Genomic DNA, 13,256 nt, shown 5'->3' with positions numbered 1-13,256 from the left:
CTGAAGACTTTTCACTTTCTTTCTGAGCTGTCTTGTTGCCTTGGTTATTCATGGCAATTACTGATTTATTATTTCTTTTCCTAGACATCTACAGGAGTGGCTTCTGCAACAGGGTGATAGGAAGAAGTCTTTCTTTTGTTTTCCAGTACTTGTTGGTAGAGTGTTTTATTTTCTCTCCGACTACAGCCTTTTTTTTCTCTCTCACACGGTAGTGCTATGTTTTCTCTGCACTATTCCAGCTTCTCACACAATGGGGGGATTCCCTGGGAGACAGGCTTCTCCTCTGTTAATAGTTTGCCTGAGTCACAGGGCACATTGTCCGTGTGGGGATGCGGAGAGTTTTTGAAGTTCCAAAGCTCTTCCTGCACCAGATTCAGAGCCCGTATGTTTCAGCAGTTCTGTTTACTCCTGCAGGGATCCACCCAGATAGGTGAGGCCAGGGGCGGGGTGAGTTGTGAGAGGTGGCCCAGAGCAATGGCTGTGACCACCACCACAGTCGGTCCTGCTTCCAGAGCTCCATCCCCTTTGCCAGAACTAGTTGGGCTGCAAATCTGTGTCTGCGGTCCACAGTTCTCAGGACAGTAAATATTCTGTTCTTTTGATCTGACACCACTACTGTTCTGCTTCTAGCACCGGGCAGGTGGGGACGAGGCGAGCTCTGGGAGGGTAGGGAGGGGGCGGCTAGTCTCAGTGCCTAAGGCTTCCGTTCTATGCTTGGCAGTGAGGGCTTAAACCACCGTTTTCAGCCTTCTTCCCTCAGTCTTTGCTCCGAGGTCTCTGCCGTGAGCGTTGGGTTCAGCCGTGTTATATGCTGCCCCCTCAGCCCTGTGGGCCATAAGAGGAGACCTAGCAGTCCGAGTTCTTCCCTCTCCCGCAGCTGCAGTAGTTCCGGGATGCAGTGAGCTCAGAGCACTGAGCTAGGTCTGCATCCTGCGCCCGCGCAGCTCCATCTCCGCACTTCTCCCTTCCCTCCTCCCCGGCTCGCGCGATTTGCCCACCTTTAGATGAATTCAGTATGGGTCTCTTCGTCTTGCCTGTCTGCTGTGCAGGGGGTCCTTTGTGGAGTTATTGTTTGATTAGTTGTAAATTCCAGGGGAGCTTTATAGAGGCTCACCTCACGTCGCCATTTAGATGACTGACATTTTTCTATTTTGAAGATTTTGCAATATCAGTGCAAAAGAAGGCACCTAAAAGTGCTCCAGTTTTACTATCATTTCCTTTGTCACAGTTAAACGTGGCCACATAAATATCTCTGTTGGTATAGCTTTTCTGATGTAAAATATATTTATGTGGAACCAGTTCTCTGTTGACTTCGGGAGAAACATTTCCAGTGCATATAATTGATAACAAAATGAAAATCAGACACCATTTTATTAATTCTGTCATTTCTTCCCTTTATTAAGGAAATGTGTTACAATCCTTCAGCATTTAAAGTTTAAATTCCTTCAACTCCACATAGGCTTCCGGATAAAATTTATACTCTTTGGCAAGACCTGTAAGATCCCCTTTAGTCATCTCCTACTACTCCAGGGCATAAGTTACAGCAATTGTAGAGAATGGGACATTTGAGCTGCATCCATCCAGGGTTAACTGGGATGTCTGAGCTATGAATCTAACTTTGGGAAAGGACATTCAAATTTGTTAAAATACCCCTATGTTGCCAGCAATGCAGTAGATACTTTATTTTACATTAAAAGAATGTATGTAGGCCATCTATTATTTGTTCATCTTGCAAATGAAAAAAATGAAAGTAAGAGATGTTTAGAAATATATCAGAAAGCATGCAGATGTTATAAGGTGGAGCTGGAATTTAATTCCAGCTTGTGAGCTCCTTCTAATAGACTAGAAATGACAGACTTCGGTTATACCCTCCCCAGGCAGATTCATTATTTTTTTCATTTATTCAATTATCTATTCATTCATCTATTCATTCATTATCTAAATATTTTAGAGCACTCACTATTTGACAGGTTGTGTTCTAAGCTCTGGGAATACAGTGTGAACTGAATAAAGTCTTTGCCACTTCAGTTAATATTTTATGTAGTAAAGATGAACAATTCAACTAATAAATAAATGATTATATGGCCTACCTGTTAGAGATAAATGTATAGAAAAGGCAAAATAAGAAATCAAAGAAGATTGTTTCTTCTCTTGCCTAATTAATTTAGTTAGGGTGAGAAAGGCATCTCTGAAGAGATGGTACTTAAGAAAATACATAAATCAAATGATGGATCTAGCCAGAAAATATTTGGGGAGTTATATTTTAGGCAGAGAAACCAGCTAACACAAAAGTCCTTAAGTGAGAATGAAGTTGGTATGTTCCAGTAACACTGTCACTGGAGCAGAAGTGGACGGGAAAATGTATGGTAGAATAGTAGATCAGAAAGTTTCCTGGGGAATTTATAGGCCATATGAAAGACTTCTAATTTCCATTTAAGTGTGACTGGGAAATGGAGTTTTGAGCAGTTAAGAGACATGATGTAATATATATGCTAAATATATGGGGTTCTGGCTGCAGTGTGGTAAACAGACTGTAAGGTACAGGAGTGAAATTAGGGAAATAATTTTGGTAAACATTGGGATGGTAAGAAATTATTGAATTTGTGGTATGTTTTAAAATGTAGAAGCAATAGATTTACTGATAGGTGGAATGACAGTGAATTGGAATGAAAGTTTTCTCAGTAGTTCACGCAAAAGATGGCAATATCTTGACCTAAGGTGTTGTTCCGTATTGGCTCAATAACAAACTACCCCAACAGGTACTTGTGTGAAAATGTTATTTACTATGCTTATGAATCCTGGGGTCGAAATTCCAGCAGAACACAACAAGGGTGGCTTATTCCTCCCCCAATGTCTGTAACCTGGAGTCATCTAAACATACTTTCACTCACATGTCCAGAGCTTGGTTCTAAGTTGGTTGTAGGATATATATATATATATATATATATATATATATATATATATATATATATATATATATATGTTATATATATTTAGGTTATATATATGTAGGTTACATATATATGTGTGTGTGTGTATATATGTATTTAGATTAGACTTAATACATATTCTAAGTATAAAATGAGTTATTTCACTAGAGATGGGCTTTTTCTTCACATTGCCACTGTTGAACTTCTGCAAGAATAAACAACAACAAAAAATGCCTCTGATTCGGAAGCATCAGACAGAGAAAAGAGAGCTCATTGCAGAATTGCTGCCTGAGTATCTGTGTTAAAATCTGTCCCAAAACCTTTGCAAGAATGATTATTAGTTTATTACCTTCAGAGTCAATGTATATTTGTGGACAATTCCAAATTATCCATTCATTGGCTAACTGAAATGAATTGACTGAGGCCAATGTATATGATGGTTCCATTTATTTCATAGTACATATAGGTGGTTTTTAGAAGTAAATGTTTATGTACCAGTGCAGGCATCAGGATAGAGACATACTTTTTAGTTAATGCCTCTACCATCATAAACAATCATAATCAATCCATTCTCTCAGCATCCTGCCCCTTTGTGCAATTAGTAAGTTTCGTCAATGTAGCTCCTAAATGTATCTCAAAAATTTTACCTCTGTTCCTATTCATGGCCAGTGGCTTAGTTCAGGATTATTATGCAAAGTCCTCCAAACAATCTTTTATATTGGCTGCCCTGAATCCCTCCTTCTTCTACAAAGCTGTTAAAGTAATTTATTTGAATTGAAAATCATGTAACATATGCACAATGATTAATGGGAGAGATCTAAGTTATTCACTTGGGGGTGCATTATACCTTTTATGATCTATCCATGGACTAGAATATGACCAGATGTTACCCTACTCTAAATAAAACTCCAATTTTAACTTAAAAGATGTTTGGCCTTGTACATCACCTCTGTTTGGTTTGAAAACATCCAATTAACTTTTCTTAGTGCTTTAATGGTGAGTGATAGTTGAACTAAACTTACATATAGGTTTAAAAATTTCTGTCAGTCTTCAATATAAATACTTGCATATCCTGATTCAGGTTTTAATTTAATTTATATATTTTCTTAAGTATTAATAATCCATATGCAATAATTAAAATGGTACCATTCATTTCTCAAGATATTGTTTAAAATATGCTCTTAAAATCTTTGAAACTGCTGATCTTGACTTGTGCATTTGGCTTTCATTTTATCAGTCCTCATTTCTCACAGTTTAATAACATGTATGTGGTTACTTACCTTTGGGATTATTTTGAATTTCCACTGTTTTTGAGGTTCTTTATTTTTAAAAGATGCCTTAAGTCATAAAGTTTACATAATCATGCAGAGGCTTCTGATTAGAGATAAACTGCACAGAGCAATGGCAGAGCCAATTAAAAGATTGCAGTATCCAGGAAGCCACAATGATATTTTTTTATATATTGAATTTTAAAGCAGAATGCCTTAAATAATTCCATAACAGTAACATATATTGTCCTTCATGAGACCTTGACTGTAAAAGTTAATAAAAAATACTCCTATCTACAACCAGTTAGTTGCTGCAGAAAGACAGATATTCCTACCAACAAAAGAAACATTCATTTCCAAAAACAGTATATAAATATTTTACACAGTTACCTAATTTTCTCAAAGTTTAAATTGATTATAAATAGTTTATGTGCTTTTTCTGTATCTGAAACCTGCAGAACTCTTTAATGAAATCTTGCTTCAGCCTTTGTCGATAAACCAAACTTAAAGCACAGTGCAGCAGTGCCCCCTACAGCTAGAGGACTTTACAAATTAACATTTTCTAGCTGTTTTGTTAGAACTGTAGAAACCGTGATTAATGTTTGCAGGCTTTGTTTCCTGCCATGATAACTAGATAATCATATTCATGGTTTGTAGGGTTTATTTTAGTCAAAACGCCTTTCTATCGATCCATTGTACACAGTGTTGTGTACAAACAGGATTATCTGTATGAGCTTAGAATTTTTCTTTAAGCGCATGATTTAGATTTTTCTTCATTGCTAGTTATGAATGAATTCACACATCTACACAGTTAACTTAAGGGGTCTTAAGCACATTTATAGTATTTATAAATATTTTACGTTTATAATAAATGTAATATAAATATAATATATTGTATTATAATTCATAGCATAAATGTATATAATATAAATATAAGTAGTGTAAATATCTTGTATGTAGCCTCTTTTAGAAGTCGTAAGGATAATAGAATTTTTAAGCTGGAAAATTTAGGATCATTTAGATCAACATGCTCATTTCCTCATCTGGGTGAATATAAGTCACCTACCAGCAGTCATACAATCTGTTTCACAATAAAACCAAAGCAGTATCTTTGTGCACAAAGTAATCACTGACTAAAAATGCTAGTGTCAACTTTGCACTTGATAATACATTCATTTGTACCAATAATGATATACGAGATCTGACAGTTAAGTTCGCAAACTTGTTGCAACGATGTTGCTAGCCTTTTTAATATCATAGGGATTATTCATTGTGAATTTGTACCAACTGGACAAATAGTGACCCAAGTTTACTATTTGGATGTGATAAAAAGCTGTGTGAAAAAGTTAGACGACCTGAACTTTTCGACAACAATCCATGGCTCTTGCATCACGACAATGCACCAGCTCACACGGCGCTGTCTGTGAGGGAGTTTTTAGCCAGTAAACAAATAACTGTATTGGAACACCCTCCCTTCGCACCTGATCTGGCCCCCAGTGCCTTCTGTCTTTATCCAAAGATAAGGGAAATATTGACAGGAAGACATTTTGATGGCACTCATGACAACAAGGGTAATATGAAGACAGCTCTGATGACCATTCCAGAAAAAGAGTTCCAAAATTTCTTTGAAGGGTGGACTAGGTACTGGCATCAGTGCATAGCTTCCCAAGGGGAGTACTTCAAAGGTGACCGTAGTAATATTCAGCAAGGAGGTACATAGCACATTGTTTAGGATGAGTTAGCAAACTTAATTGTCTGACCTTCCTAATTTATATATGTCACTGTTTAAGAATAAAATCTTACAACATTTCTAGCACAGTACATCATTTAGAATAAACTGCAATTTACATACAAGAAAAAAAGAGCATGCTTTGAATAACTTCTGGAAGCTGGAAAAATGTGACAATTGGGGGAAAATGATAAATCGTGTCTTTCTCTGCCTATGCTGTGCCCAGAGGATCATGCCCTCATTTTTAGAGCCCCAAATAAATAATCAAGGCAAATAGGTGATTAAATCCATGCCCAAAGAGCTTCAATTCTTTAATTTAGTATGGTTGTAAACCTTGAACTTAATTCCAAACGTGTGAGTCTTCAGATATTGATATAGGAAAACACTCATGTGTAGAGAATGCACATGATTGACAAGAGGAAAGACAAAGAGACAAAAAGAACAAAAGATGGACGAGGAATGACATGCCCCTTCTCAGCTGCGGTGGGTGAGAGTCATTTGAATCTAGTGAAGAACAGAATTATTTCTCCTTATTATCATTCTTTAGGACTTACTATCATTCTTAAGGACTAATTATTAGTCGAGAAAATAAACAACTCCCCATCCCTCCTGGCCCTGCCTGTAAGTATAGTACCATGTAACCCGAAATCAGATACTTCCAAACTATAGGCAATGTTGCTGGGCGCCACATCTCTACTTTCTTTGCTAAGAAAACTAGGCTTCATTTGCCCCCTGCCCTTGCAGGCAGAGTGAGAGGTCTCTAGTGGAGCATGGAAAGAGGCTGTAGTAAATAGGAATTTGGTAATGTTTACATATATGGCCTTTTTCCCTCAACTCTGACAGTAAATTTTCTGTTAAGGGGGAAAAAATCATATCTATTTGTTTTAGCTTCAGGCTGCTGCAAGCTTCATGTTTGTGTTAAAATGCTGTCGTTTCCCCTTGGGAATCAGCAGTGTCTATATCACAAATACTCTGGCAGAGCAAAACCAGCGCCCTTTTTCATAAAAATCATCTCAAGTCATTAATGTTTCTTTTTATGTAGTGTGTTTTTAAAGCAAAAGCTAGTAAGTAGATGTATGTGAAGTCATGGGTAATGTTGTATTTTTTTTTATTATTGTACTGAAAGCAAAAACAAGTATGAAGTTGTATTTTACTAAAAGCAAAAACAAATATGAAGTTTTAAGTATCAGTTCATAGGAAAATTAAAAAGAACTCATAAAGGCAACAGATTGTGAGAAACTGGTTTTTGTGATAGTAAACACTTTTTTGTAAAAGGTTTTGGCCAGCTTAACTTACTAAACTCTCTGACAATGTTGAAAGCAGGGCATTTTTAAACTCTCTGACAATGTTGAAAGCAGGGCATTTTTAAAAACAGAATTAAGAAACAATCAGAGCATAACCTTTTGGTATACAGATTGTCAAGATTAATTTGAGCTCTTAGGCAGTAAAATAGTTTAATGGTGTATCATCTTTTGTGGTTTCTAAATTATAGTAAACACATAATTTCATTGTATTGCCTGGGTTAAACTTAAAAAGGTTTCTTATTAAAATGAAGAGGTCCCAAGAATCTAAAACTCCTAACTTCTGTCGTTTTACATAACACTTAAAAGCAGAATAATTGTCATATATCTCAGATCTTCCAAAGTATATACTTTCAAATATAAATGAATAATTTTATTGTTAAAAAGCTTCTTAAAAACATTTGATTGAAAGGCATGCTACTAATATATGATCTTGGTCATTCTCCAAATGTAATATAATACAAATATATTCACTTAAGATGTAATACAGTGCAAATGACATCCATGAACTGGTGGGTACTGAGCAGTTGTGTAGCTAAACTGTCTACCTAACTCAGAAATGCTCTGTAAGGGATACTTAACACGTGGTCACCCAGACACTGCTTAAAGATTCGATGTAGAATTTACTACCTCATAACGAAGCCAATTACATTTTTCACCTGCTGTAAGAACTGCGGTTATGCTGAAATCTCCAACTACAGCCTCTCTGATTTAGTGTGCCAGTTTTCTACCGGCCTTTTAATTTCTTGAGGATTATTAGGTCTGTCTGTACTAAATATTTTCAAGCCAGTACCAACAGTTCCCATTTTCAAATGATATGATTTCTGGATGTTCCGTCTTTTTTTTTTTTTCCTTTACACTTGATGCGGTTCGTCATTTATTATTTAGTTTTGATGTCCAGAACCTTTTTTATTTTTCTTTCAAATTGACCCAAAGAATATGGATTAGAATGAATACTACTTGCTCAGAATTCAGCCCGAGATTGCATTAAAATCAACCCAAACACTTTGTTTATTAAAATATGTGGATATTTATATCGGCAAGTTGCTTTAGTACCTCAAGGTATTTTTGACTGGCACTTCAATTCTGCTTTCTGGTGTATGGAATAAACTTTACACTTTGCAACTCGTTCTCCTTGAAACATAAAAGCTGTATATTTTCTTCCTGGAATCTATTAATATTATTTCATCTACCCAAACACTAGAGCCAACCCTTCATTCCACCTCTTTCTTCTTTCTCTGGATGATAGAAAATAAAGCCTCGTACAAGATGAATAGGTGATAAATCTCAGCACTTTCTGTGTTTTTTATGGTACAAGTATATGCGACACTAGTGTGCATCACTTTTGTGATTAGTTCTTCTTTGTACTTTTTAAATTCTCTCATCGGGATCCTTTGAAACCCGGTTGTCACACTGTTTGGGGACACTGTGTCACACTATGCATTCACAGATGTGACACTGAGGTATTGACGAGTGTGATCACCACGCCTGTGGAAATTGCAATAAAGTGTTTAAAAAGGCTATTTCTGAAAACCCCATAATTTTTATTTGGAAGGCAGGTATTAGGAGAGCATTCGTGTTCAGTTCCGTACATGAGTGAGTTCGGTAAGTCCTCAATGTTCTGTGTGTGAATATGATGAATTTTGGAGGATTTCTATTGCAGGTATTAATACGTGCCAACCACAGCCATAGATATCTGAAAAATGTTACCATGGAATACATTCTTTTGATTTACACAGATCCTGAGAAAAACCACCTCAGTAAATTAGTTACCATAATGTTTTCATAAGTGCTAAATATTTTTTATTTGTTTTATGGAATGGTTTTACATTTTGCAAAATATTTTCGAATAAATTATAATTTTAGAATAGTTAATATCACCCCATTCTTGTGACAATGATAAAAACAAACCTAGACTATTTAGGTTAAGTCTACGTTTCGACAATAAACTGTACTATTATCATAAAAGAAAATATCTGTCTTCTTATTTTCTATGGCAAGGAAGTATACTTCATGAACCAATTTTGTTTTAATGGTTCAAGCCTTTGAATCACGCGCCTGAGCACACATTGACTTTCACCATTACCTTTTTGAAATCTGCTTTTTTGCATGCCTAGCATTATACCTTCCTTTTATTTATATTAGGATGTTTATGTGGCTTGTTTAGTCTCTCTTAATATTCTCATAATTTCTGGTTCAGTGAATTATCCTACTTCATGGCTCCAATTTATGTCCAGATTAGCAATTCCTCCATTGCTCTTAGAAATATTTATAATTAAAAATAAGTACTTGATTTAAGCAGAATTAAGGGGAATTTTTCGCATAGATAAGTTTGAATGGTGGTGAAACCTTCTTTTATAGTAAAATTGGAAATAATGGGCAGAGTTGAGTAAATGGCAATAACACATATTCTAATTTATGACCCATTTATGCAGGGAAATGGTAAAAGGTGAGAATGTCTTTCTAAGAACATAGTTAAGCTATATCTAATTGCAGAAAGTCTTTCAAGGGTACAAAATGATATTGGTTGAATGCTTAATTAAGTTATTTTTAGAAGCTTAGCACTTGACCAACAATAAATCTTCAACCTAGTAATCAAACTGTTAACCACACAGTCAACACAAAACAAATTGAAGGTATACCTAAGGACTGGAGCGAACCTTAAAATATTCAGACGGAAAGAAAAAAAATCTTTATCATGATTAACCTAGACTACAAAGGCATTTTCAAGGGCAATGTCTTATTAGAAAGATAAGAAACTATAGTTCATTAAAAATTAACAATAATACAATGGAAATGCATCTCTTAAAGGAATAAGCTTTAAAATAAGAATGATAAATGTGTTGTAGTTGTCTCTGATTCTGTCCAACTGTGGACAATGTAGACTAGGGATTGAAAGTGTCCCCTAATCAAATGGCCACGTCTAGATGTCTTTAAGTTCAGACTTAATGCATATCCTACCATTCAGACATTTAAGAAATTTAACATACGTAAGCAAAATGTTAAAAAGAAAACCCATAATGACTTAAAATATGAATTAGTACCAAATGCATGTTACTTATTTCTAAGAACACATGAAGATGTAATTTGGGCTGAACCAAAAAGGAGTGCTTTCTGATGGCATGTATTTCTGTTTTCCCCCAAGAGAAATGTGGAATTGAGGGAAATACATATGGAGAGTTTCGGAAAATCCCTCTACTAGCAACCAAGTTAGAAGGGCAGAGGTGATAGATGTGACCAGGTTGCCAGAGAGATAGTAACTGTCTGATAGGATGTTCTGCACCATCAACAACTGGTTGTGCCTGAGGATACAGAACTGGGAGGAAACAGCAAAGATTACGTCCACTCCTCTTAGTTGCCCTCTTGTCTCAGCTTCCAGTTATCAAATATACTCAGCTAGACATCTATTTATTTAACCACTTTTTCATATACTCAGTCAACAAATAAAGACTGAGCAGCTACAGTGACAGGCACTGTGCTCAGGCCCATGAGTATAGCAGGCACTTGTTCTCACTGCTTCTACATTTAGTGTAGACAGCAAAAACGTAACTTAATGAAGACAATGCGTTAATGTTATAGAATAACTAGGGCTGAGGATTTACTTTATCCATGGTGGTTTTTTTTTAAACCATCAACAATAACAACAACTAGAATTTTTACTGATTTTTCCCAAAGAAAGGGAGGACGTTAATTCCATTTCAAAATGAAAGAAAAGCTTGTACAAAAGGCTTGACGTGATCAAACTTGGCAAATTTGAAGTTCAGAAAGACAAGTGTCGATGACATGCAGTAAATGAAGGAGAGAATAGAACAGAGTGAGTAAGCAGGGCCAGGTCAGATGGGCCCTGGCAGTGAATATTTGTGGACAGCCCTGCAAGCTGAGGAACAATTTTCTGATACAAATTTATTTTACACTACTGGACATGAGTGGAAACATTGTGATCTGAAGGGATGATTTCTGGAAGCAGGAGTAAGAAGTAAGAACCACAGAGAATCTGCTGGTAGCCAGTGCCTGAAATCCAATCAAATGGCAACAAAGTATCTTCATAAATAGAAATGTTCCTGACCCCACCAAAAAGACACAAAGACTTGAGGGTTTAGACTTGCCATATATACACATGGTTGTAGTTAGAAGAGAGGAAATAAATTGAATTCTGAAGTCCTCTTACCCACCAGGAAAAGGCATTTTTCAAAGTGTTCATTACTTTATTGCTTTCAACAGAGGGCATGCAAATAGAGTTTCCCCACTGCAAAAACCTGTGGCCATAACTAGTTCCAGCTAGGTTAGCTGGGTACTGCACTGAAAGTAAGTTTCCAAATTAAGTATCTGTGAGACTTTCAGTATTTAAAGAAAAAATTGAGCAGTGCTCGTGAAGAGAAAGGGGCTTTAAGGAAAATATGACCATATAACTTCAGGATAATAAAACTCAGGGAAACTGGAACCTTACAAGATGAGTAATTTTTTTTTAAATCCATGGAAGCCTATACAAAATTCTATAGGGGAAAAGGAAAGAGTCACAATCATAAACAGAGCTTTAGAAAAAACAGGAGAGGAACCATATAGAGGACAGGCCCAAAATAATTAAGGTTTTGGATAACTACTTTGAAATAACCTACAATACATTTAAGGATGTCCTTTATGAAAAATAAAAAGATAAGACAAGAAAATGGAATTTAAAATTAAATTAAAAAAACATTTGTGAATGTATCAATAGATGCTGAAGGCATTCAATAAAATTAGACATATAACCATGATAAAAACACTTAACAAACTAGTTGTAGATGAAACATGATGAGCAACATGAAGAAAGACACATAGTAAGCAATTCTGAGAAGTAAAACCTTTCACTATTTTCGTCTATTAAAGATTTTTTATTAAAATACAGCTACCATACAATATTATATTAGTTTCAGGTGTACTTCAGAGTTATTCAACAGTATCCACCTATAGCTCTGTATCCACCTCAGTATCCACCTGTATAGCTCTATACAGTGTTGCTACTACATTATTGATTTTATTCCCTATGCTAAAGAAGTGATCACCATGATAAGTCCAGCAATCATCTGACACTGTACTATGTTATCCCAATAATCTTGATCTTGATCTTCCCCCTTTTTAATTGTTTTCAATTAGAGTGACATTCAATATTGTTTTATATTAGTTTCAAGTGTACAGCGTAGTGGTTAGACATTTATATAATTTAGGAAGTGGTTCCCTTAACTAGTACCACTTGGCACTATACATAGTTTTTACCATATTATTGATTATATTCCCTATACTTTACATCCCCATGACTATTTTGTAACTACCAATTTGTATTTCTTAATACCTTCACCTCTTTCACCCTGTCCCCAACCCCATTCCCATCTACCACCCTGATAGATCTAATACCTATCTGGCGCCACACATAGTTATTACATATTATTGACTATATTCCTTATGCGACACCCTACATTCTCATGACTACTGTGTAACAACCAATTTGTACTTCTGAATCCCTTCCCCTTTTTACCCATCTCTAATCCCCTCCCATCTTAAAGAAATCCCTCAAAGATTCCTTGTATTAATAATACTGGTTTGGTGGTGATGAACTCTTTTAGCTTTTTCTTATCTGGGAAGTTCTTTATCTGTCCTTTAATTCTAAAAGATAGCTTTGCTGGGTAGAGTAATCTTGGTGTAGGTCCTTGCTTTTCATCATTTTGAATATTTTCAGCTAGTCCCTTCTGGCCTGCAAAGTTTCTGTTGGGAAATCAGCTGACAGTCTTCTGGGAACTTCCTTGTAGGTAACTAACTGCTTTTCTCCTTTTAAGATTCTCTCTTTGTATTTAACCTTTGGCATTTTGATTATGATGTGTCTTGGTGTTGGCCTCTTTGGATTCATTTTGTTTGGGACTCTATGAGCTTCCTGGGCTTGTATATCTATTTCCTTTGCCTGGTTAGGGAATTCTTCTGTCATTATTTCTTCAAATAGTTTTCAATTCCTTGCTCTCTCTCTTCTGGAACACATATGATGTGAATGGTGGTGTGC

Source organism: Rhinolophus ferrumequinum, chromosome 3 (assembly GCF_004115265.2).
Source record: "Rhinolophus ferrumequinum isolate MPI-CBG mRhiFer1 chromosome 3, mRhiFer1_v1.p, whole genome shotgun sequence".
Taxonomy (NCBI): Eukaryota; Metazoa; Chordata; class Mammalia; order Chiroptera; family Rhinolophidae; genus Rhinolophus; species Rhinolophus ferrumequinum.
Note: the sequence above shows the minus strand (reverse complement) of the source record.